This window comes from Epinephelus fuscoguttatus, linkage group LG23 (assembly GCF_011397635.1).
Source record: "Epinephelus fuscoguttatus linkage group LG23, E.fuscoguttatus.final_Chr_v1".
Classification (NCBI taxonomy): domain Eukaryota; kingdom Metazoa; phylum Chordata; class Actinopteri; order Perciformes; family Serranidae; genus Epinephelus; species Epinephelus fuscoguttatus.
The window spans coordinates 25298001-25323815 of NC_064774.1; the positions used below are offsets into that span (position 1 = coordinate 25298001).

Genomic DNA, 25815 nt, shown 5'->3' on the forward strand with positions numbered 1-25815 from the left:
AGTCAGACTCAAGCCACAAATCAGACAACTTCAGAATGGACTTGACATAATCAAAGGTGACTTCCAGCTTAACTTGGACTATAACAGCAGTGACTCGTGACTTCACCTGGACTTGAGCCTTTTGATTTGTTAATACTTGATACCTTCCCCCAAGCCAATCTGGGAAGAAAAGGTTATTGACATTTTTCCAATATGAGATGCGTTAAATACAATCAAAAAGGACAGAAACATACAAAATCTATTCTGTTGCTGCACCGGTTAATAGAGCTATATGCTATAAAAGTACAATGTCAGCACTACTTTAAGATTCAGTCACGCTTGTTTTAATAAATAAATACATTTTTTGAAAGCATTCATGATTTTTTAGAATTTAATATACCAAACAAAAATGTAAATGCAACACCAGTTTCCACAGGTTTAAATTGACAATCTAAGACCTTTTTAATTCACTCGATATATTTCACTCAAAATTTTTGTTGCATATTATTAATCTGTTGCTAAAATGGCCTTACATTTGGCAAATAGCACATCATGATTTAAAGGACTCAAAACTTAAAGTTTAGGATTTGGGACTTGACTTGGGACTTGAATTGTGACATACAAAACAGTGACTTGGTCCCACCCATGGTGACGAACTGCAGAGAAATATCACTAACTCTGCAATACCGCTCAGCTCTACTGAGCGCTTTAGCATCTGTCAGCTCGTTATTTTGGTACTAAGTCCCACAGTGTTAATGCTTCACTCACACTGCTCTCATCAACAATGTTGCGAGCTGCAACTCGCGTCTGTTTTCAGTGGGTAAAAAAAGGAGATAAACCCACTGTACGCTACTTGGCCAGCACCAAACAGCAGGCACAAAGTTAGCAACTAGCTGTTGAACACACTGGAACATTTAGCAGCTAGAGACAAAAGCAGAGCTAAAGGAGAGTGGCTATTTGATTTATGTTCATCAGGTGGCCAAAGGCACAACTCCAAATAAATGCTAATGGCAGTCTGTGACCGCTGGATGTGTAAATAGGTAATTGTTTGCTAACAGGTACAATATATCAAGTTAATATAATGTTTACAGCTCATTCCGCTGCCCCTAAGTGGCAAAAAAAAGAATCATCGTATCATTCTTTTTCAGCATCTCCTCTTACCAGTTTAAGTATGTGCGAGTGGTTATATGGGAGTGTATGACCATCTTTTAGTGCTGACCTGAGGTTATTACTGCATGCAGTGGAGCAGAAGGAAATACACATCATAATGCCATTCCAGCTTGTTTCAGTGGTTTGGGGCACAGGGGCAGTGTGGATGTATAGCTGTAATGTTAGGGCCATCTCACTGGATCTGCACTTGAGGCTCCACCTGGCTAAATCTGCTCTACACTCTAATTTGTGGATGAGGGCCGTACTCTAAAAGACATTTACCACACTGCTGGGCTGCTGATGTAAATTCTGGTAACATATAGACTATAGTTAGCAGTAATGAAGACTGGCTCAGTGTGTATGTTATGGCACTTAATTATGAACAGGGCATTAAACAGTATATCCCTGTAAAATCCAACATGGACTTTTATTCTGAAGGGTACAGGGTAGCACTTGTTGCTAAGATATTTTTCTGGATGTAAACACTTACATTAGGTAAGTTAAGCCTTTTGTAAAGTTTACATACTGCATGTACTCAATGGTATTTATTGCAGGAAGTGTGGTACTCTACTCTACTTTACTGCCAGTATACACAGAAATATAGAGACAGACACAGGAGAGTTAAACTACAGGGAGGACAGAGAGTGAGACAGACACGGAGACAGGAGAGACAGAGAAAATTAAAGAGTGAAAGCTGTACAAACAGGGTGGAGAGGGAAGGAGGCAGAAAAATAACAGGGCAGAGAAGGGAGGTTAAGAGGTAGAGGGAGACACAAACTAAATGGAAAAATAAATCTGCGCTTTAGAAACAAGTGCTTCATCTGTTAGACCACCAGCAGCCTCTCCGAAGAGTGGCTCTCCTCAATTTTACTTTAACGCTCCAGAATCCTCCTTGAAAAACTGGGACACAATACTTTCTGCAAAGTGTTTTCTCTACATGAAACCCTTACCATTCAGAAAAGCTTAAAGGTCAATGTATTCTTCATCAGTGCCCATTTTCACAGTTGATTGGATAAGTGTGATTGTCCGTTTCACATCAGGCATCCCATTCATGAATCTAAAGGAGCAGATTGTGCCGAATCTGGCCTCTGAGAGCAACAATGACAAAAGCGTTTTTTTTCTCACTGTCTCTTCCTCTGTCTCTCAGAAATCATAACCACCTTAGTCATTTTTCTCAACTTAGCACAGTCTCATGCTGCCAAGCATCAAGCCATCCCTGAAATGTAATTTAAGGCAACAACAACATTGCTGACAACAATAACAGCATCTCCGGGACAGTCTGCCCTGTGAATCATTGCATACAGCTCACACACACACACACACAGGGAGATACAGACAGGCAGACAGTTACTATCTCTCACACACTGTCGGTAGTTCAGGTGTGTGTAGGCTTCGCTTATTCATAAAACAAATGGCTCCGCACCACCTTGGAGCTTTCTATTCTTAGCAGCAGCAGGGCGAGCCGCTCTGCATATCAATGCCCAGCTCATCTTTAAACATCATCTGGTCGGGGTGACGGTAATGCCGGTGCCATCAAGTGTGTTTGTGTCTGTTTGCAAAACATCTTTCAGTTTTAGGTGTTTATGTGTTAACTTATAACATTTTGGGATTTTGGAGGATGTCTGTCTTGGTGTGTTGACTGTAACTGCATGTAAAGCCAAGGACTCAAGCACACTGAGATGACTGAGTGCAGTAGCAGCAGCAGTAGCAGCAGCAGCAGTCATGTGGGATTGTAGCTACTCTTTAAAGATGAATGAGATAACCCGGTCGAGGTGTCCTGACAAATGGTCATTCATGCCTGATTCTGCAGAGAAATCCTCAGCCAGTCACGCATAACGGCTCCTTTTTCCATTAAAGCTTTAATTAAAATGCATTTAACAGTATGAAAACTGTTTTGAAAAATATAGGAATACTGATTACTGTTTAAATGTTTTAATGCAAATAAAGCATCAGGACTGAGCCCAGTGTACGCTTTGAAGTGAGACGATGCAACTTTAGAAGTGTTACAAATTAAAAGTTTTCTAAGCTATAAACCTCACCATTGCTCATTTTAATATATTGAGGGTTTTTGCTGCTACAGCCCCACTTGGTCTGGAATAACCAATAGCTTTAGGTGGCTAATATTAGCAAACTTAAGTTACATTGCTGAATCACTGACATTACTGATTCAGTTTGTTGACTTAAAGGGGAACATCATGTAAATTAAGGATTCCAGTATCCTACTTCCATGGCCTAGAACAGCTCAATCAATATTTGTGAACATGAGCTACTCTCTCTCCAAGTCAGAAACCAGTACAATAAGTCTCAAACTTGTGATGTCATCAAGTATAAAGTCAGGAGACTGATTCTGTGGACCCACAGAATGTTTGTTTCCTTTTTAAACCCAAATGAGCTTTATTCTGTCGTAGTGTTCTCAGCTCTGAAACAGAAAATGTACCCATCAAAGTGACCTCACAAATACTAATCAGTTAATTATTGAGTCCAGGTGGATGTTTGTGCCAAAATTTAGGAAATTCCCTCAAGGCCTTCTTGAGATATCTCGTTCAAAACAATGAGACAGATACAAGGTCATACTGACCCTGACCCGTTGTCCACTAAAATCTAATCAGTTTATCAGTGAGTCCAAGTGGACGTTTGTGCCAAATTTGAAGAAATTCCCTCTTGGGATATCACACTCAAAAGACTGGGAGGGACAGCCCAAAAACATGCCATCGGCCATAATGCCATTGGCCACGGCTATCGCTGGCACGGAGGCATAAAATCCCACATTCATAAAAGTACCATGAAGACCCATGGATAGTTTGCTCCTTTTCATTTTTCTATGGGCCACAAGCACTTCACTACACAAGGTACTGTGATTCAGTGTTGCACTTTTCTTTTAGGTGCAGTTCTTCTTCCTCCAAATACATCGTGTACCTCAGTGATGTCTGCTTGAGAAAGTCCCTTTAAACCCACACAAGCCTTGCTTCTGTCTTGCACCCTAATCTATTGAGGCAAATGTACATGGAGGGCCTGCTATGCCTGACTGTGATGGATCGTTGTTTGATTGATGAGCATTGGTTGAACTGATCCATCTGGAAACAAAGATATCTACATTTGCCACTTACCTTGGGGGATAAGTAAAATACAGCATGACATAACAAAACTAGCTTAGGAATGCAAGGTATACTGCTACTGTAATAAATATATTAAAGTGCATTTCCCCTTTGGCACTCCTCTCTCAGCAGCCACATTTATCATAAACGCTCATTCATAAACATATATGTGTATATATATATATATATATATATATATATAATCTGGAGCTTTATGATTTTCACAATCCAAGAAGGTGTTAGTAACAAACAGTTTTTATGGCTGTGCTTTATAGAGAAAATAACTCCACTCTCTGTTGAATATGTTTAAATAAACTTTGCGAGAGGTTTGCTTTATGAGCTTGTGATTTAACACAAACAAATACTGAGCAACCCAGTCGCCAGAAGATATTGTGGCATTGTACATTTCTGCAAACCACAGATATGTAACATTTGTATATTTTATACATACATCAAAGTTTCTAAAGTGATGTAGTTCTGATTACATATATCTGAGCTGACTTCTAGAGATGGAGAGGATGGTGGATGCCGTGACACCTAGCTGACAGACCACTGTAATACTGCAAGATCCCGACTGTCCTCTCTGATTTGGTCAATATGAAGACTATGCAAAAATGGAGCATGCCGCATTCAGTGCTACAGGCTATTAACAAATCAGTTCATCATGTGCCGCTTTACCTCTGAAGGGCTAAGTGAGGTACACCAGAGCAGGGGCCAAATCAGTCTGCTGTGCAAGTGAGATCACTGTTGGTACATCAGAAACTGCCGCCCAGCTTGGAAATCACACCATTTGGCAATAAACGTGTCAAATGAATCCCTGAATTGATGCTCTGGGAGTGATTGGAAACTGAGTGGGATGAATGATGTGAGAGACCCGGCCAACGTGTTTGGCCCCACGAGAGAAATCAGGGTGATATTAGGTCAGCACTACTCATCTTTATTGGTTTTTTAAACTCGGGGGTTTTACATTCAGGATAAATCTGAAACTTATTGTGTTGCAGTTCTCTGTGTAAGTGATTATTGATTTTTTTAAGCAGAGTATTGATACTTGATTGAGGTGCATTTTGGGGCTCTAGATCAGATTGTGTTAATCAGATTTTCAACTCTTCCCTTATATCAAGTGTTCCCTAACAGTTTCTTGCTATATCAAGCTTTAAGTCATTCTATATATTCCAGTTTTATGGCTGAATTTAACGAATTCCTGCACTGACTGTAAAGTTTTGGGTTTAATAGACTAGTTTGATGGTATAAGCACAACCCTTTGGCCTTCATTCACAGCAGACTCCAGTCCAGCAAGTGTTGAGGTGCCAATATGTGATGTGGCATTTGGGCAGAGCCGGCAGCATTTTGGGCACTTTCCATGAATGTCAAACACTGCATAAAACAAAACAGGATAGGCCAACGACTTTGTGCCACAGCCAGAGAAGAGATGAACACTATGATCTATCACTGTCCTCACATTCTATTGTTATAGGGACTTAATTAATCAACCTGTAGGCAGGACGCAGTGCTTTTTAATGTCTCGAGGGGGGACTCACTGTTAGGTCGCAGTAAGATTAAAACGCCTCTCAAAATCATCCTGATTAAAGTGGCAGTCTAAACTGATGAAGGAGATGGAGTGGAGTTTTTAAAATTTAGATTCAGGCCACTTTTCCTAACAAAACTAAATTAAAATGTAGTTGGCGAATGAGGTAGAAAGCTTAAGAGGAGAACTGAAAGTTTAATGATCCCTCTGGGAGAAAATGCTTAAGAAAACAGGCTGTACTGCACTGCATGCACCATATGGAGCAATGTGTTCAGTATTAAATGATTTTTTTAAAAAAATCATAATAACTCTAATAAATGTGTAAACTATACAAATGAACTCATATTTTATGAAATTATTTAAAAGTCATTGAAAGTAAACTCATTATAAGATTTAGTTGGAGTTTTATTGGACTTATAAATTTTATTTTCTAAAATGCCTTCTTTCAAAAGTCTGTTTTTATTTCATAATTGCACTTTTACTCCATGTTGCATCTTATTTCAATGACATATGAGCATGGATGCAAAACAATAACGAGATACCACATGCCTAGACGGTGCCTGTTCATTCTAATGGATTTGCCCTCCTGGTGCATACAACAAAAAAAGTTTTCTAGCTTCTAGGTTCACTTCCGCTGTATGCAGCCCATTGAATATGCGCAGTAATGTTCCCGCTCTGCTGACAGACTTTACATTATGATGATGTCACAGATTTTTAAATTGCTTTTCTTGACTCCAGGTAAGTTTAACAAAGAGAGACACTATTACATTTACTATAGATATGACTGACTAAAATTACCATAATATCAGCAGCCCACCCTATCAATCAATCAATCAATCAATTTTATTTATAAAGCCCAATATCACAAATCACAATTTGCCTCACAGGGCTTTACAGCATACGACATCTCTCTGTCCTTAAGACCCTCACAGCGGATAAGGAAAAACTCCCCAAAAAAAACCCTTTAACGGGGGAAAAAAAAACGGTAGAAACCAAACCCTAGAGGCAGAAACATTATGATGTAATAGACTAGCATGTTTTAGTGAGCTTAATGCAAATTTTTGAAACAGTATATCAGCGCTATCATTACTCAAAGCCATTAGCCTATGTTTTGATGATGTACTATAACATTATCATGCAGGGATCTGCAGCCTCAAGAACTACAGGTCCTTAGAGGCTCACAACTTTTCTACCAGTGGTTAAGCAGTTAACACCATCTTGATAAAGCATTATATCCTTTTTGTTTAACCAGAAACAGCCCCAAAATCGCCATCACCAAACCCACCAGACTCCATTTAAATAATAGTTTTATCAAATATGGAGCCAGCATATTTTTCCACATGTATAGCGCCTTTCTAGTAATCATCTCACCTCATCTTTTAACACTACATGTCACCTTCACCCATTCACACACATTAACACACTGGTGGCCGAGGCTACCAGTCAGGATTCCACCTGCTACTGGTGCTTGGTTTAAATGCACTCACACACTGATGGAACAGCCATCAGGAGCAATTTGGGGTTCAGTATCTTGCCCGAGGATACTTCGACACGCGGACTGGAGGAGCTGAGGATTGATGGACGACCCTCTCTACTACCCCCTAAGCCACAGCCATCCAAACTAAGAATCTAACTGGATGAATTAAGGGTTTATTTCAACCAAACCAGAGTTGGTGATTCTTGGAAAGACGAACCAAGACGGGTTCTGCGAGTTTTATTTTGTTTCTGTCAACTTTGAATAAGTGAGTTTTACAATGAATATGACTGTTTATTTAAATGGAGTCTGGTGGGTTTGATGATAGCGATTTGGGGGCTGTTTCTGGTTGAAAAAAGGATCTTACTCTTCAACAAAAAGGTATATCTTTGAAGGAATCCTTTCCGTAATGTTTTCAGACACTTAAAATAATAATCTGAGTGTGTCAGTTGCAAAAACAAGCACTTTCAGTGGGTATAAATTGACAGTACAAACATGCCTTGAGTGTTTACATTGCAGCCTGGCCGCGGCTCTCGCTCAAAACTAAACCAATTTCAAAAATTGTTCTCATTAATCATGTAGACACAGTTTCAGGTTGGGGGAAAATAACATTATGAGGACTAGTTTTAATGATTTCTTCAACCATTTTTCAGTGATTTGATTTATTTATTTATTTAGTTTATACAAATTACTCCATTTTATTTCAAATATCTATTGAACACTTTGGGGTCCATGCTAGTAATGGTCAATAGCTGAAAATTATGACTTCTGAAATCAATAAAGTCACCTCCATCAGGGTCTGTTTAAGGCCTGGAGGCCAGAAGGGGACCATGAAAAGTAATTGGTTAGTGTTTAAAGATTTGAATTTTATGTCTCTCTTAATTAAAAACCTGAAACAATCATATAAATTATTGTCAACTGCCATTTCTCCTCTGATAACTTTTACAGAAGCCTCTTGGCTACATGATGCATTCTTCTTCCTCTTCTGTATTTCTTCTTTTTCTACTTCCCAGTCATTGTGAACATCATCTTCCTCCTGACACCATTCAGAATACAAGTCATCTATCTCCGGGGCCAACAACCCCCCTGCTGACAGCACTAACAGCATGTAACACACACACAAACACACACAGGAGAGAAGCAGATTATGACCACAGGGACTTTCCTGTCCCTCCCAGCCATTGGTCAGACACGCTATGCTGACAGTAGGGGGATCCCAGGGGTCAGTAATCGGTAACAACAAAAGGAACCAGAGACCAGTGCCAGCGATACACATAACCAGATTAACATGGACAAGAATAGAGGCCAAGATGTGGGGAACCACCTTCTCCAGCAGGGAAGGCAATGTGTTGTTTAAGTCATTAATGGATTAGTGGAGGATACAGTCACAGGAAGGGAAGCGACAGACAGAAAGAGAGTAAGTCGAGGATATTTTTGGCACCTGCACTAACACACAGAGCCTTAGCAGGTACAGAGGCAGCATGCATTATGTGCATACACAAAGCACACAGTTGCAAACTATAAATGTGACAGCCTGACCAAATCAATGTCAATATTGACATTTCTAGGATTAGGCCTCTGACAAAATAATGAATAAATGCATGTGGTTTTACTTCCAAACACCTGGTTTCTCTGGACCTGCAGTCATTTACAGACACAGCTCACCCAGGATGAATAACTGGATGGAACAAAATCAACACAGATGGCAGGGAAGCCCAAAACATACTGCTGCTGCGTCTGTGTTAGCTGGGAGCACAAACATATACACAAAATGAGTGGGTTGTCTATTTCTTTTAATAAATTCAAACTCTAATGCCTACGGAAATTTACTCACAAAGTTCCACCTCGTCTCAGAAAGCTGTTTCTGTGTCATGGCCTATAAACCAAGACTTAACTTTAAAAAAAAAAGTGACCTTTTATTTTCCTTTAATCATTAAATCATGCAATCTTGCTGCCAGGAATACATTTTTGACCCTTCGCTTGTTGCTGAAAACAGCTTTGCACGTCTCTGAATTGTCCAAAAATGTTGCTTCATGTATCACCACCCTGCAGACGTGGCCCACATTGGCTCTTGCAGTCAGTAAATGCCCACTGGATAGTGGCAGCCAGCTAGACGGCATCAAAGCTGCTTAACACAAAGACTTATAGTTGCTGACAGAAGCTGAAAAAAAGATATGAAAATTTATCTATAGCCTACATTATTTCTCAGACAGCTTGGGTGTTTGAATTATTGAGAGGGCGACATATCTTTATGTTAATTATTTATCTTTCATGAAAAAAGTCCTCATTATTATGATCATGCTGCCATTAGCTCAGCTATTAGAAAATTACCGCCATCATCACCATCCTGGTGCTGCCATTAGCTCAGCTGTCATAGAAAAACTACCACCACAGTCATCATCATCATCATCATCATCATCATCATCTACCATCCCCAATTTTAGTGGCACTATTTCCATCTTCATCATGCTGCCCTTGACTGTAGCTATCATCATCATCATCATCATCATCATAAGAACTTCCATCACAACCATTTTAATCATCATCATCACTAGCGCCATCATCATTCTGCTCCCCCCTAATCATCATCAACACCACCAGCAACATCATCACCACCACCACCAGGACTATCATCATCCCCGGTACCTGCTCTTCCTCTCATCATCACCAGTATTATCAATCAATCAACCAATCAATCAAACTCTATTTGTTTCCTACAGGTTAGTGTGACTCAGAGTGCTTTGCAGATGATTGACAAGTTGATAATAAGACCATATAGCAGTAATCAATTTGAGAATCATTCGCACGAGAAGTAAAAATGTGATGAAAATGTTATAATAATACCATTAAGAAAATACATCAACTAATACCACCACCATCTTCATCATCATCACCACCACCATCATGACCAGCACCAACATCATCATCATCATCACTCTCAGCACTAAAATAAAGATCTTAAACAAGCCTTTAAACAGATCATCACTGCCTTAAAGATAATACTGTAATCTGTTTGAAATAACTCAACCATCAGCGGCATCATCATCATCATCATCATCATCGTTAATCCCGCCTCACTGTTACTAACATCACATTCTTATATACATACTCTACTAGGCTGCAATTCCCCCCACTGCCTTTCCATTCCTCTCTCGTGCACCCTGACCCGGTGCGCAGTGCCTCCAGACCCGGACGCGTTCATCATCCCTGACCCTGATCTCATCCTCCCTCACCGGCCACCGGCATCGCAGCCTGCGCGGTCCACCACCCCGCTCTGCCGGGTTATACCCCCTCAGCAGCTTAGTGGAAATGTCACTCACCGTTTTCCAGCAAGGCTCTCGAGTGCAGACCGCGCGCTGTGTCAATGCTTAATTGGAGCGGTACTAAAGCTGAAGGCGTCTCCTGGACAGGGCAGGGCTCTGCGGTGTCTCACACACCTGAGAGAGACGCCCGGTCAGTGCACGGCTGCCCGGTACATTCCCCTGAGATCTCTCCCTGAGCTATAGGATCACTTTCCGTTCGCCCTCCGCCTGATCTCACCCTGACAGGTTCCGTGCTCCTTAGTTACGCACGCATGCACCGACCTGTGTAAATTCCACCACCCGCTGCAATTAACGGGACTGTAAAAGTCCTCGCGCCTCACATATGTACACACTTCTTACACACACCGATTGTCTCCTGTCTGTCACACACACAGCTTACATATGGCAATAATGAAACAATCCTAATACATGGATGATAAATTAATACCATAACAATAGTTATACACACGTTGTTTGCGTCTTCTCACCGGATCGGTACTCTGGAAGAAGCCCTGGTCGGGATCCGTTCATTCATTCATTCACTCATCCCTCTATCTGTTCATCCTTGCCTCCGTTCCGTCTCTCATTCAGCAGCTGAATAAACGGGTCCTCTCCTCTGAAGCGGCGACGGCGGTGACAGAGCACGCGCACTTCACCCGTTGGCTCGCTCGCGCGCTCTTGCGCCCTCCCCAGTCTCTCTCTCTCTCTCTCTGGCTAGGAGCATCTCCCCCCTCTCTTTCCCTCTCTCTGGCTTTCTAGTGCAGAGCAACAAGGCAGAGAGAGAGAGGGGGAGACGTGGAGCTGAGACAGAAAGAAGAGAGAGAGATGGAGACTGAGGGAGGATGAGCTGATGTGAGCAGGAGTGGAGGGATAAGACAGAGAGCTCGACAGCGGCTATTACTGTGTGTGTTTGTGCCTGTGTGTGAGTGTGTGTTGGCCGGTGCAGGATGAATGTGAACCAAAGGAGCATGCACTCCCAGCAGCATCACCCCAGCACTGATAAAGGCAGATCATTGGAGGGAGAGAGGAGACAAGAGGAGAGCAAAGAACAGTCATGAGAAAAACTGTAGAAGTTCAGGGCTGCAACAGCAATTGTTTATCAATTATTTTATCAAAGAATCAATTAACTGTTTACTGTGTGAAATGTAAAAAAAAAAAAAGAAAACATCTTTCACTCTGCTCATTTCCTGCCCAGTTATCTAATAAAGGCATAACAAGCTTAGTCAAGTATCTGATAAGGTTGTTGATTAATTTTCTGTTGATGGACTAAACAGGTTTCAAATAAAGATATGCCATGTTGGAAAAACTTGGCAACAAGTTGTTCCTCACAACCCAGTCACCAGTAAAATTATTAGCATTGTACATTTCTGTAAACCATGTATATATTTCTATGTTATTCTGTAGCAGATACATTGAAACTTTACATTTCAATATCACTGTGGTTAATTTGTGGGTTTAGACGCAACCACTTGATTATGGGTAAGGAAAGCTCATGTTGTCTGTAAAAATAAAGCCCTTTCATGCCACTATCCCAACAGGAAACACAGTGGTGTCTCTGTTTGAAAAAAAACAACAACAACAAAAAAAAAACGCTTTTTGTGTCACTATCCCAGCAGGAAATGCAGCAATGCCTCAGTGATAAACAATCACCTTTTGTGGCACTATCTGGGCAGGAAACACAGCAATGTCTTGGTAAAAAACAGCCATCTTTCATGCTACAATCCCAGCAGGGGACACAGCAATATTTCTGTAAAATGCACTCTTGTGCCACTATCCCTGCAGGAAACACAGTGATGTGTCTGTAAAAAAACAATTGCTTTTTGTGCCATTATCCCACCGGAAAAAAACAGCAACAGGTTGCTACAAAACACCCACATTTGGTGACTGAAAAGTTGCTGGTAAAACAGCAATGGGTTGCTAAATAGCAGCTGGCTTTGTTGTTTGTAGGTCTTGACCAGTGGTCTGCAGCTTAGCAGGTGTCACACTCTGGCGACTGGACTGGAAATGAAACATCCCCTGTTTGCATTCAGCCAAGGGCTTTTTCTTTCATGTCAGACCTCATCTTTCTGTCCTTTTATTTCCTGTCACTTCTTTACTTTATGCCTAATAAAGGCATTAAACTATTAATTGATTATTGAATTAAGTTGCTCATTCATTTTCTCTCCATGGACTAATATTTTCATACAAGTTTAGAATAAAGGTTTACTACTGTGAAAAGGTTGACAAAACCTTCACTAGAAGGAAGGTCAAAGATCAGTACGAACATCATATTTCTTGAATTGTGAGTGAGTTTCACTGGAGACCTAAAAGATGTTGTTTGGATGGGAATTTATTTGTGGATTGGATAAGTGCTGTTCCGCCTTGCCTCTCTACAGAGGAGGAGGCAAAGAAGAATAGCCTGTGCTGAGATGAGATAGGGGGGTGAGAGATAGATGAGGGAGAGAAGGGCAGTGAGAACATTAGAAAAGTGGACAGGGAGAGGAGGAGAGGAAAGGATGAAGGCTAGAGAGGAGAAATTAGAAAAGGAGGAGACTGGAGGGAGACTGGAGGGAGATGAGGCGGGAGAGGGCGGGAGGGATGAAGATGGGAAAGGAAGCGAGGAGAGAGAGGAGGGAGTGCCGGAATGGATGTAAATAATGAGAGAGGGGAGAGGAGTAGTTTTACATTATCCGTCTTTTCGACACACTTGATCAGAGTTCTGTCTCAGCGTGAAGCATGGCCTTTACACCGCAAGCTAATTCACACCCCAAGGGGACATCTCACACATACACACACAAACACACACTAACACTGAGCAATTCCAGCCAAACTCTTATGCTGAGAGAACTAACACACACACACACACACACACACACACCCATCCATGTCCAAATATATTCCAGCCTAATGCATAACTGCAGATTCATAGTTGGACAAACAGGCACATTTGCACACATATGCGCACACAACGGTACAAAATATGCATGAAAGAACAATACACATAAGCACGCGTGCAGACATACAGATGCCAACACATCCTCGGCGCCCACATACGGATTTCTACTCTAACTCCTGCTGTGAGTAAAGTCTGGAAGTGAATAGAACAGAGGATTCTGTGAATGGTGGTGCATATTAAGCGCTTTATTAATGAATAACACAGAGGCCTGCATATTCTTCTTCAGAATTATTATGAAGGCAAAGATACTATATTCCCTTTCATCTTTGGTGATATTTTTAAAGGATGGAGTTGGTAATATTCTGTATATTTATTGTCAAGAAATCCCATGAAAAGTTTCTGAGTTTGTCTCTTGACACTCTATCTGTGGCACTCAGCTCCAAACACAGTACAGCAGTAGCACAATATCTGTGGAATCAACTCATGATAAAATACAGTGCCCTTGTACATGAAGGGACATGTCACCCCCTACAACAGCTTGGCTCCCTAATGTGTTTTTAATAGTTTTTGGACAATGACGGAGCTCTGTGGCACAGAGGAATGAGCTATATCATGCTGTGACTACACAGACAATACTCGTCCACAGAGGGAGGAAGTCGATGTGGATGGATGGGTCAAGAAAACGTTAAACATTAACATGGGAGGCTGCTGTTTTTTTCCTGTTTTCTACTGACAGTCAACATTGGCCGCAGTCGTTCCCTTACCATAACCATGTCTTTACTGTTGTAACTATGACAACAGGGGTCCCCTAACCTTAACAATATAGGAATTTTTACCCCAAAACAATTTGTTTCTCTAATTTTTACTAAGTTGTTTTTGTGCCCAAACCTAATCAAAGCTTAAATACAAATTTTTTCTCTTACCTGTAGTGCTTCTTAACAATCTATGTTTTGGTGTGAGTTGCCGAGTGATGGAGATATTGACCGTAGGGATGTCTGCCTTCTCTCCAATATAATGGAACTAGATGGCACTCAGCTTGTGATGCTCAAAGAGCCAAAAATAAATTTGAAAACTCAACAGCAATGTCTCTTTCCAGACATCATGACCTGGTTACTCAAGATAATCCTTTTTGTGAGCCGTTACATGTAGGAACTATTTTCTTTCTACCGAACTACACCCACAAACTGTATCACCACACAGAAGGGAGCATGCAACTACTGCTAGCTCACCTAGCACCACAGAGCTAGCTAATGATACAGCTCAGCCAAGGAGGACATCATTAATAATTACATCTCGCACTGTCATGAGCACGAGCCTCTCGTCCATGAGTGGATGTATGCTTCCTTTTCTTCTGTGATACGGTTGGCAGATGTAGTTTGGAAGGAAGAAAATAGTTCCTACATGAAACTGCTCACAACAAGGTCCGTGGATTACCTTGAGTAACCGGGTCATGATTTCTGGAATGAGACATTGCTGTTGAGTTTTTCAAATGTATTTTTTGGGTGCTTTCAGCACCACAAACAGAGTGCCATCTGCTGTCATGGAGGGCATGGACCAGCAACTCATTTTGTATTTTGAGATTTCTCCCTGTATGTCTGTTGAAGAAAATGGTACAAAATGTAAAGGAAGAAGTGTTCACTCTGAGAAAGGTCACTCCAGAAGATTTATGTGGTGGTTTTTGGAGAAAAGTTTCAAGCAACTTGTTCCCAAAGTTAAATACAGGCTTTAATTATCATGGCTTGAACTACTGTTCTTGCCAGAGGGAAAAAAAAAACAGTAAAATTGACACAAAAACATGCAAGAACAAGAACAGTTTAAAAAAAAAGCGGTGCATGCTTGTATTTTGGGTTTCTGCTAGAACATGTTTATATGCTTCACTGTTAAAAAACACATTATTTTTCTCATATTGTCTGCATAAATATATACCAGTATATAAACGCTCCATTTTAGCGCCTTTCTCTGTAAGCCCCCCTCCCAAAAAAGCCCATTCTGCTCTGATTGGTCAGCAGTTCCACGTTATCCACATCTGCGTCTCTGCGCCATAATTACAGCCGGGGAATTCAATTCAATTTAATGACTGTAATGGGACTTCAGCGGCACTTTGTGTCTTTTTAGACTGTTTCCTTGGAATTGGATTGCTAGGCAACAGCTTGGATCAATTTTTACTTCCTGTCAGCTGATGTCATTCACATACACTGCAAAAGAGTCTGTTTACACCTGGTATTAACATGTGTCTTGGGTGATTTGATCACAAGTGGACAGTTTAATTATAAGTGTAAACAACCACCAAGATGTATTGTGATCCAATCACTCAAACCACATTCAGAGGTGGTCTGGGCCATATATGGCCTCATTCTTTCAGCAGTGTGGACACTAATGTGTCCTGGGCCACATTAAACAACCGCCTCTCCTGCTGATGTCCTATCTGACGCTCCACCGGATAAGAAAACTCTTGTTGGTGCAGTTGCTCAGATGCAGAGCTGAAAGACCATTTCTGGAGTCACTCTACTCCCGGAGAACGGTCAGTTCAACGTCTCCCTGGTTGGCTGAGCTAACAGCAGCAGCAGCTTTTAAACAGCCCCAAGAAATTAACGCCGACAGCAAAATGGTGCAAGAGGGAAAGAGAGAAAGAGGGGGCACAGAGGGGCTGTCAATGTGCTGCGTGCCCTACAGTTAAATAAGATTTTACTCATTTTAAATTGTACATGCCATTACTTTGTGTATAGAACTACAAACCTACCGCTGGTTAAAAACAACAACAACACTTCCGTCAGGACCACTTTTGTCAAAGAAAACTTGGTTTCCATTTGCAGTGTTATATTTGGTGGCATGGCTCTGTTCTGGGGCCTCTCTGCCTTTCCTAGGCCTACACAGAAAGCCTCTTCCATACACCTACATGGAAAGCCTAAGGCAGAAAGAGTACACCTCTCTGCCCTTCTACATGCCTATGTGGAAAGCCTTAAGGCAAAGAGAGTGCACCTCTCTGCCCTTCCACACGCAAACAAGGAAAGCCTGAGGCAGAGAGAGCAAACCTCCCTGCCCTTCAATGCACGTACTTGGACAGTCTAAGGCAGGGAGAGCAAAGACCCCCTGGAAACAGAACAGAGAGTGGAGGCGGGTTGCAAAGTGGCTTGCGGAGGAAGCAGCAACAATAGACAGGCCAAAGCAGTTTAAATAGGGTGTCCTGAATGAGATTTGCCAATTGGCTGCATAGAGAGAAATTATGTAATCAGCTGACTCCGTTCCATCAATCACCTGATCCATCAGTTGATTGGGCTGTTTGAGATCAGCTGATGTACCTGGGATGTGAGCTGAGCTTGACATTGTGTCCTGCCTGAACTAATGCTATGCTCAATATTTGTTTTTGGCATATGGGAATTATTCATGTATGTATTTGAAGAGCGGGGAAGTGTGATCACAAGTGGTCACTCGAGATGCATGTGGTTATGTATTCTAATGCCAGGTGTGAACAAACAGACATAAAACTGTCCACTTATGATTGGATCACTCGAGATACATGGCAACTCCGGATATAAAAAGACTTAAAGGGACCCAATTAGAATTTTAATGTTTAAATTTGAAACGGTCTGTATAGTTGTGACATCACAAATAAACTGAAGTCCTGACCCCTTGTTTAAAGGCACAGTTTCTGAATACGGAAAATGTGCATTTCTCTTTGGATTTAACCTTTTCATACTTTCACAGTATTTATACGGCACCTATACCTGCTTTACAATAAAAAAAGAAATCTGGCTTTTTACAATATGGGACCGTTAATGCTACAAGTCACTGATTAACTGCCCTGAGCTAAAGCACTGAGACAACTCATATCATTCAACTGGCAATGCCAATTTGCGAACTGCCGTAGGGTGAGTCTAAATTGATTGGAAAGTAAAGGTGATACATCACTAAAAACCAGCATCTAACACAATGCTGACACGAGGGCTTCAAACACTCTTGTCCAATTCTAAAAATGTTAGTTAATGAATTCAACTCAGTGTCAGTTATTTGAGGTATATTAACATAATCCAAATACTTTTAAAAAGTGAAAAGCAACTTAAAGTTTTCAGTCACTGTACCAGCTCAGAAATCTAGAACTCCACCACTTACCATCCTCCTCTCAGCACAGCATCAAAACATTACACATTCAGTGCCTATTAACCCTCCCCCATCACCTCATCATGTGTGTCTGCCTGCCTCACTACTACATTGCCAAACAAACCACAATGATATCTTGAAAGCTACATTTCTCCCCGGTTTCTATGGCAATGACAGAGTAAGCGTAGCCTTCTGTCTTACAACTGTGATATAGCTCAAAACAATGAGTATACTACAGTGCATAGGCATCTTTGAAAACAGCAGTGAGAGCATTTCTGCCTGGAGGATAATTGCTGCTTTCCATGAAATATTAAGGTGGTTCTTTAGCTTGAGACTTGTGAAAACCGTGGCACACTGGGTGTCGTTCTGTTCATCACATCACAGGATGATTCACACTTATGTTTAATGTGATCATATGGTTTACTAATGTGAAAAAATACACAAATTTTGGTTCTGCAAAAAAATACCAATGCTCTCTCCACTTTATTTCACATTCAAGAGACCATATTTCATTATAATATTTCTGCTACATTACCCACTTTGTTACTCTGCATTGGCAAACTAGCTCTAATTGGAGATGCATTCAACGTGAACAATGTGACAGTGCTTTGCCCTCTTCACTCTCGTGCTGCCAGTGCTCACAGTTCAGCTTTGCATTTCAGTAACAAGTAAAAACAACCATTTATCTAATCAAACCAAATGGTGGAGTGCACTACATGCATACAATAACCAACTTGTAAATTAGACTGTTGCTCTTGGCCTCAGGTTCAAGGCTTTTTCTAGGTATTTGAGAAAATGTACATAAATTACTTTTTATGTTGTTAACCTTTCTTGAGCAATTCCTTTTTCTGGACAAATAATGAAAGTGTCCACATGTGCAATACAGATATCACTTCTATATTTTAATTTGCTGAGGTCAGACTAATTTTGAGGTGTTGCCTATTAGTTGGAGCCAAGATGACAGCAGTCTTCCAATTGTCCATGCAGACATACACACTCAAATCCAATTTTTAAATTTAGTTAGCTCAGCCCCAGTGGGAAAATCAAAGGTTAGTAAAATAAAAGTAGGAAATTAAGGTTTCCTTTGGTGCCAAGGCTGCATGCTGTGACACCTGTACAAACGCTTCTTAAAAGCCAGAGTTTTCAAGCTGCCTTTGAACTGACTCCCAGGATGAGCTGCTCTCTGTCATGTGCTCCTCATACTCTGGCAGACAAGTAGTTGGCGCAGCACAAAAGCCATTTAAAAACTAGGCTGGTTCTTCTTCATACTGATTTGGTCCCTGTTGTTGTTCCTACATCTGCCCCCTTTGTAGTCAACATAAGCTGGGCTGCATTCAGTGCATACCGAACACTAAAACAAATGCAACATGCTTTCTATTGTATTCTGTGTATAAATTTAAAATGTGTTTTCTACCCAACATGCATTTATTGTGAGGAGGATTATCTAGAACATGACAGCGGTAACAAAATGTGCCAGGAGAGCAGAAAAGTGCAGCTGAACAATGCAGCAAAATGTGCTTTGAGAAACTGTTTGACATTTTGAGAAGTAGTTTATTAGTAGTAGTACATTCGCTGAGGAGACTGACAGCACTCTCATGCCTGTATGCTAAATATGAGGCTACTGCCAGCAGCTTAGCTTAGCTAGAAGACTGGGAGCAGGGGGAACAGCTAACCTGGCTCTGTCCATGGGTAATTACAATTACCACCTCCACATATGCCTCCACAAACCAGTCAAGTTGCACTTACAGTTTATATTCATGTCTTTGAAAACAGGGATGCTTCACACACATTTTCCCCCTGGCAGTACAGAAGATCTACACAATCAGCACAGTTTCAAGGTGGATGCACAAAATTAGTGTCACCAATTCAGTATCTGACTGATGGCCAGAAAAGTGTCTTTGCAGAACATGATCAAGTGAGTCCAAGTGAACGTTTGTGCCAAATTTGAAGAAATTCCCTCAAGGCATTCTTGAGATATTGCTTTCAGAATGGGACAGACGGACAAACCGAAAACATAATACAAACCTACAAGCACCTTTCAATCAGTAGCAATCCTAGACTCAGAAGGAGGGTTGACAGGCAAAGCAGCCCACTGAGGCACCCCAACACCCCCTGATGTTGTTTTTCCTCCTCTTCTCAATCTTTTTTTCTCTTCCTTTATGGTGACCCGAAAGATATGCTAGTTCCATTGTGCTGGCGGTTACACCTGATGTATGTATGTCATTTACAAGTGGCAAGCTGATTCTCCATCTAGCAGTATCAAGCTGTCATAGGGTAGACAGAAGTGGCACCGCTAAGGGTTTTTGGGGCAGCGGTGGTGCACTGTATAGTGCCTTTATGGGAGGTTTAAGAAAGTTTATAGTTATCACTGCAAATTTTTCTAACATGAGTGACCATCAGGCCCCTTTCCTAAAATGTTTTGCCTGCTTTGTCTAGTATTGCATCCCGCCTGCATATTTCACTAATTAATAGGCTATAATTAGTTTGTTTAAGTTGTACAAAAAACCAAGGTGTAAAGATAAGAAGCTAGGAAGTTGTGCAGAGGTTACATGTAAGAGGACATGGACAAACTTCCCAAAACAATGATCAGTTCCTTTAATGCCAAGATGAAAAATAACCTTTTGACCTAACAGCTCATTTTTCATGTCTCAGCAAAGATCAATTTAATGACAAGTGAAACTAACATTCTAGTTTTTTACTGCATTCACGTCATTTTCACTTCTTGGAATAGCGTAACCTAGTGCTTTCCTAAAAGTATCATAGGGCATCGAGACAGAATTGAAACTAGTACTAGCACAGGGTAAAATGAGTTTGTGGCAAGGTGTTGGTGGAAAGTGGCTTGTGTCATTAGAGAAACTACCTTCGGTAAATAAAGGCTAATAGAGGCCAAAGTCCCCAAATCCCATTTCAGAATTCTCTCATGCACTGGTGAAGACAGCTCAAATATTGGACATGATTACACAGTAGCCCACTAATCAAGCCATTCTGCTTTATCTCTAATCTTATAAAGCATTGTTGGCTCCTGATTATTCATGAGCCGCCACAGACTCATTGTGTCGGGCCACCGAAGCAATTGTAAGTCATGCTGAGTACAGTCCATAGGGGAGCTGTGAAACACAACTAAGTGATGATGATGAGGACTGCCAGCAAATGAGCCTTGATAATTTGAAAGGGAAAAGATGATAGCCATAGCCGCACTACACTGTTTCTCTCTCACACCAGCTGAAATATGCAGGATGAAACATTCTCTCCCTCTTGTACGTACAGCCGCAGTCATGTCACATGAAAACCACACACATGGATTCCGAAACACAGAAACACACATGCTCCAGCGCTCACTGCGTGATTGTTTTCTGTCCACTCGAGGTTATTACAGCACTAACAGCCATACAAGCGCATCGAAGCATCTGTCGCTGTGGTGTCCTGGCATGTCATCAATCACGACCAAAGTCGATTGCTAAGTGCTTATGTAGCTCTGTGGCCGGGTGTTATGTGCACAAACACGCACACACACACTCTGTACTGTAGCCACTGTGGCTGTGTCCATCCACTCAAACAAACACCTACATTTTTTAGCAGATAGTGGCATGCCCTGATGCTCCAAAATACACAGACACACTCAAACACACACACCTAAGATCAGATGAGATGTAAACCATCTCCTTCAGCCTTCTGGATTATTGATCAGTGTTGAAATGGAGCTGCTGATCAATTAGGAGGCTGAAACTAATCAGATCTACATCAGACACGCTCGCAAACATCCCTGCATGTATCCCTTCTGATCTCATTGTAACTCGTGAACATGTTAAGTGCACTCTGGGGGACAGACGATGCCTGCGTTACCAAAGATGGCACTGAGCTGTCATCTGACACAAAAGGCAGCAGCAAAACGAGAAGCATTTTCTTATAATCAGTCATTTATCTGTGGCGTACATCTGTACCACAACCTTGATGAGAATATTTCTTGTCTAACCACTCTGAGCTTCTTCTGCCCCTTATTGCTGTTGCGTAATTCAACAAAAAAATGTATAAAGGAGAAGTTGTTACAAGTGAAACAAGTCAGAGGGGAGAGGTCCACTCCGCAGTTATCACTATGAATGTGAATAACGTGCATTTCTACAAATCCATCCCAGAAATTCTCAATTTAAACACAATAGTTTATGTGTCTGTATTTCATGGTACACGTGTGTGCACTCAGCTTCCCATTGTGAGCTAAAGTGCACACGATTTTCATTTAAGCTGCACAAATAAACAAGAAAAACGAATATGAAATTTGCATATACATTATTATTTAATTTTTTGTTTTTTTATCAGTACTGTTTGTTAGTTTAGTTGTGTTTTTTGTGTGTGTTAATTTCTAATTAGCTTTTGTTATTGTTTATAATAAATACAATAATTATTTTTTGGGGGGGTCAGGTCAAGCTCGCTCAGGACACCGAATGTGCCAGTTCCAGAACTACATACAGGTGCAAAATATCTTATTCACATGCACGCACCTGCACTCTGTGTCTCACATTCACACAGTTCAATATAACCTGGGGTGTTGCAAGAAAAATGGTTCCAAAGTGCAATTCATCACTTCTGTCTCTTCTGTTTCTTCCCCCCTAAAGCAATACTGACCTTTCCCTATGATTCATACACACAAGCACACATGAACACATGTACGGACACACACATCTTGCCTTTTTACATGCACGTCTTAAATTAACATCGCAATTTGGACATTTGTGCCTTATGATTTAGTAAAGCTGAGATGCACGCCTCATTGGAGACATGGTGAGCTGATGGAAAAGTCCGACAGCCTGCAGCAGGGACCGGACCCACAAGGATATAGTTGAATAATATAATGTGCTTTAAGGAGCAGAAGTAGGATGAAAAATACTTTGTGTTATTGGCAAATGTATTCCAATTCCTTTCCTTATAATGACGGCCATCTATCACAGCCTTTATTTTATTATTTTTATGCAGATTTGTGTTGTTATGCTAATGTTACTGTTACTTATCCCATTCCTGTTCTGCTGACTGGGACTTGCCGGAGCCAGCAGTCAGTGTAAGTTCTCATTAGCGTTCCACGGTTTGTTAATGTAATTGTGCTGCTCCCCCAGCAGTGTTTTACAACACTTTTCTAACTTTGCAAAGAAAAGTGCTATTAGGTTAAAGCAAAAGTTGTGCACAGTGTGTGACTGTGAGATGTGATGACTAATTAATTGTATCATTTCATGTCTCCAAACACCTGATGTGACGGAAGGCTTTTATCTCCAAACAACAAATGTGAAATCACAGTCACTCCAAAAAAAAGTTTTAGTTGCCTCTTGATTTTTAGCTTGTTCTTGTTTCTGGTCAGGCTCTTAAGATTTTGTTCCCACCTGACTGAGTCCAACAAACAGCTTGTTTCTATCAAAACACATCAATTAAACAGAGGCAATGACGCCATCAGCGAGCAAGCTCAACATGAACTAGTTCAGTCAGCAACCCAGATACACAAGGGGGGAGGAAAGAATGGGGGAGAGAGAGAAGGGAGGCAGAACTAAAACGGCAAGAAAGGGAGGCAGAGAGAGCGAGAGAACACGGGGCAGGAGATAAAATAGGGAAAGGCACTGATGGACAAAAATGCATAAGGGCAGAGAAATGGAAGAAGAGGCACAATGAATAAAAGAAGGGAAACGCTGAGAGTCTGCGTGTAGGTGAAATGAGAAAGATGGGGGAGAGGATTAAGGCAATGAGGAAGACGGATCTACTAATGCAGATACCATGTATTCTCATCTGGGCTGAAAACGCGGCTTGTTTTGTATCATGTTGCGCCGCTCCATCCAATTTCCTGCCTCTCATCACTGTCAAAACAAAACAAATAAAATCTTTAAGGAGGATGGATTACCTACTCCTCTTGTGAAAGATGGGAAGAAAAGCAGAGGCTCGGAGCAGAGCTACTAGAAGTGTCACTAAAAGTTTTGGTCAAATCAAAGATTTTCATTAACGGATTTGAACAAACCATAAAATTTATAACGTTCTGCCAGCAATGCAATTCAGAACAATGAAAAAAATATATCATTCTTGTACCCTTATCCTAATTTCTGCTGCTGCTTTTCTCTCCTTGTTCTATTTTTGGTATTCCTACATAATCAAATTCTGGCCTCCAGTGCTGCCATGTCTAAAGTCACTTGAGTTGAGACATTAACTCTTGCTCACAAACGGTAGAATGAGCTGCAAAACAAAACTCTGCAAGCTAGCTGTCTATAATGCTTGCAAATAAAAACCCTTTTCACCAAGTTCATACAAGATAATAAACCCTCACAACTTAGTTTCTTCAACAACATTATTAATTTAAGATTCCAAAGCTTGTGATTGCACAGTATTTCACGATCTTTTCAGCTCCTTTAACCCCAGTCACAGAGCAAGGAGGTGACAAAGTGAAGCAGCTGGACTCCTGTATTCAGTCCTAGCACTGGGGAACTTCAGTAGTTCTGACTTGTCCACAGTAAAAGGTGTATTCAATTTTCGGCTTTTTTTTACACATAGAGAAATGTTACATCTTTAAAGAGAATATTTAATTTAAAGGAATACTTCACAGTGACACATCTCCACATGTCAGCGTGGCTTCTCTCCAGATACTCCTGAGAACGTGAGTGTGAGTGTGAATGGTTGCCTGTCTCTATGTGTCAGCCCTGTGAGAGTCTGATGACCTGTCCAGGTTGTACCCCGCCTCTCACCCAATGTCAGCTGGGATAGTCTGCAGCATAGCTGTGACAAAAATGATTGTGGGAAATGAATGATTTGTATAATAAAATTGTAATAAAAGATTTCTGCGTCACAGTAAATTATTATTTCCTTGGCCACGAGCATTGGAAATGGCTGTGCTGTATGGCACTGTACTGTATGGTGGCTCTACCATGATAATTAAGTGAAGCATGAAAATATGTTTGGCCACAGGCACAGCTTTACATATGGTATACATAAACTGATTAGCCAACAAAAGCTACATTAACTGCAGACAATTAAAGCAGCATTGTGATAATGACTATATTGTGATAAACACTAATGCTTACTTAATGATCTATTATTTAGTTACAGCAAACTGTGAATAATTAAAACCCTGAACATGTGCACATTGTATTGAATTGAAGATGAGGTGAAAACTAGGACATATCACATCCAAATCACGACCTTGTTTCCACAGCCCGAGCCAGTCAAAGACTACAACTATTCATTAGCTATCATTAGAGACCTTAATGACAGGCATGCAACAGCGTGCACTCAAAGTTAACATATGGCGTGCATATGTTTCAGACCAGCACATATTCATAGCCTCTGTACATTAGCTCTCTGAGCACACACACCGCTCCAACCACATGAAAACAGCCCAACTATAACTGGTGATATTAAAGAGCTGAAAAAGGGGCTGGATGAGAGTGTGTGGCTTGACAAGATAGAGAACAGGCATGGCGGTGAGTGTGTGTGTGTGTGTGTCCACTAAAGTCAAGGCAGAGCTTAATCACAATTTTTAACCTGTTTATTAACCTTTAGCCAAGCCAGGACTTGGATGTCAGACTATTCAAAATATACCTATACGGTTGGTTCTTACAGGGGAAGTTATTTTGTCTGTTTCTGCCTTACAATTTTATATATACTGGAGGAATGGGACTAGCTAGACATTTTGGAAATATGCTTACTTGCTTTCTTGTCAAGAGATAGGTGAGAAGATTAATACTGCTTAGCTTATAAGGGGAAACAATTAACTTCAGCCCAAAGCAGGGCCGTAATCACCTATGTCACAATGAGGAGAGGGGGCCTTTTCAATCTACACCTTCTGTGAACTAAAGGTAACAAAATCCATCTACCAGCACCTCTCAAACACACTAGTAACACCTCAGATCTCATTTATTTATTACATATGAAACCATAGTGTAAAAATGTTGAATTGTGGTTTTACAGATGGCTACGTGCTAAACTATTTCTTGGCCAGGATCAGTGACTTTACGGAAAATTGCACAATTTTACTCTAAACAAAGATATAATATGTTAATTACATTTACCATATTTAGCTACTGCTAAAGAGACAAAAAAAGTTTTTGTACCAGGCTGTAAACATGTTTTGTTTCTGCTGTAAAGTTGGGCATTTAACATGGGGGATTTACTCTGTTTTGGAGCCAGCCTCAAGTGGCCATTAGAGGGACTGTTTTTGGCACTTCCACATTGGCCTCATTTTTCAGGATCGATGATCTGTTTGGTAGACTACATTTTCAAAACAATGGGTAATTGGGCTTTTGGTCCAGTGGGACATTTTTCGGACTACTGGTGTTTGGAATAATGAGCCATTGAAA

General features: G+C 41.0%; 1 protein-coding gene across 2 annotated transcripts in view; it reads right to left on the reverse strand.

Annotated features, from left to right (window-relative positions):
- LOC125883892 (sodium/calcium exchanger 1-like) overlaps positions 1-11217 on the reverse strand; it is a 126325-nt gene extending 115108 nt beyond the window's left edge. For both annotated transcript variants that reach the window (XM_049568511.1, XM_049568510.1), the window contains exon 1: positions 10994-11217. The gene's annotated coding sequence lies outside the window, so the exon portion shown is untranslated. The remainder of the gene's footprint in view (positions 1-10993) is intronic.
- Between the last annotated feature and the right edge of the window lie 14598 nt (positions 11218-25815).